Consider the following 2,050-nt stretch of genomic DNA (forward strand, 5'->3'; position numbering starts at 1 on the left):
TCACGGTGACAATGTTAAGATGTTTCCAACTTCGGGGAGGACAGCAGAGTGGTGAACAACAAACAGGTTCTCTGAGATTTGTGTTCAGATGGATCCCTGGGACCCAGCAAGGATCTGAGGAGAAAATGGAAACCCATAGGGAGAAGAGCCTCCAACAAGTAAGAGGGAGGTGGCCAGCAGCACATCCTCCTGGAGCCCCGATTGCCTGTATGGGAGGGGCAGCCCAAATCCCAAGGCCTCCACAGAGAACAGCACCAGTGTAATGAAGTAGTGGCTGTAGTGGACTGCAAAGACTGGTACATTACTTGGGTTCAAAAGTCCCCAGCAGAGTGGGATTAGCCAGTGAGCATCTTGGAGAGGGGCCCATGGACCCTGGAAGGCAAAGCAAATGTTGGCTCCATCTGGCAGCTCCAGGTGTCAGGATGAGGCAGAACCAAGTTCAAGTCAGCAGTAGGTCAAGGAGCTAAATTCAGTCCTACAGGAAGCCAAGTTCTAACTGGCAGGAGGCACACACTGTACTGCCCCCTGTTTCTGCTCTTCTGTTTTCCTGAGCTTTCCACTGCAGTGGCTGCTATCCAGGTTCCCAGTGGATTCTTGTGACAAGAGAAACTCTTTCCTCCTATTTCCCATGAACTTGAGGCACTGCTTCTCCATTATGTCAGACCCCAGGGCACTGCCTTCTCTCTAACCCACTTCTGTGTTAGCCGCTCCCTGGTTGTGTTCAGTCACAGAAATGCAAAATCCCTTCACACCCAGTTGCACAGACGTGATCTTACCCAGGGTTTCCATTTGCTCTTCATATCTTTGCTGAGCACTTCCTGCCTTTGTCCAGGTGTGTGAAATGCATGGTGCCCAGAGCTCTGCACTGCTTGGGGACGGTGTCACTTAGTGAGGCCCTGCTGCAGCCTCTCATGGACCTGGATGAGCTCCTCCCACTTCCTCTCCGGAACTGAGCCTGCTGCCGCAGCTCTGCAGCTGACTCTGTCTTGGCTCCCGTATACAAATGCACTGACTCTTGCACAAAATTGTACACATCCATCAGAAGGAACACACCTGCAGTTGCTGCCCCTATGATCCTGGTCCTTTGAAAATTGCTAAAGTGGTACCTTCAAAGGCTATGGGAGGGTAGCTGCTTCACCTTATAGGAGTAAGATTTCCCAGGGTTCATGAGGGGCTTGGCTTTGGCTAATAACATCGTGCTGGATATGCCCACCTGCATGGCACAGATGCTTTTCTCAGTGCCTTGGAAGGCTTACACGTACTTCTTCATTGCAGAGACGACATTGGGCATGGCCTGAACCACACCCTGTATAACCTTCTTCTCTGTGTCCACTCTGTTCAACAGCACACGCTTGGCTTTAGCTTTTGCAGACAACTTGTATGAGAGGTCTATGATTCTGGAAGGAGCACAAGTCACAGCAGCTGCCAATCCCAGACCCATCCCAGTGGCTGACAGCACCAGACTGCCACCAGCAGTCACAGGTGCCAGAGTCAGATCAAGGATGGTCAATATGCCAGTGAGATTATCACTGGAGCCTGCCACCATGGTGGTGATGGTACAGTCCTTGTGCATCTTGTCAACCTTCTTGGCAAGGGCATAGAGCTTGGCTATGCCCTCCTCCAGCTCCTTTTTCATATCCCTCATGTGAAGGTCTTCATCACTGTCTGCTTCAAGCTCAGTCAGCTCAATCAGAGCCTCACGCACAGCACTTGCCTCCTCCCTGGAACAGTAAAAGGTCAAGGGGTTAAGCAAGGCAGCTTGTCTGGTTGGACAATGGGCTCTGAAGATCTGCCCTGCATACATGGCAGAAGTTCAGTATAGTCAAGTGGAAAAGCATTGCCCAGATGCACAGAATTTTCTTTCAGATGGAAACATGTTTTGGACACCATTAATTCATACAGGGGTCCGGGGCTGAGCATCCTTTTCATTGCTCTTTAATGGCGGGTATTTGATAAAGCACCACCTCATTCAAGGTCAGTGCTGGGAGGAGCACAGCATTTGTGGAGCAGAAACTGTGCAGATGCGTGCAGAGCAGAGGAGAGCTGCAGG

General features: G+C 51.0%; 1 pseudogene; it reads right to left on the reverse strand.

Annotated features, from left to right (window-relative positions):
• Positions 1–792: 792 nt before the first annotated feature.
• LOC101586399 lies at positions 793–1,804 on the reverse strand (annotated as a pseudogene).
• Positions 1,805–2,050: the final 246 nt, after the last annotated feature.

The sequence above is a fragment of the Octodon degus genome, unplaced genomic scaffold (assembly GCF_000260255.1).
Source record: "Octodon degus isolate 3935 unplaced genomic scaffold, OctDeg1.0 scaffold00064, whole genome shotgun sequence".
NCBI classification, from domain to species: Eukaryota; Metazoa; Chordata; class Mammalia; order Rodentia; family Octodontidae; genus Octodon; species Octodon degus.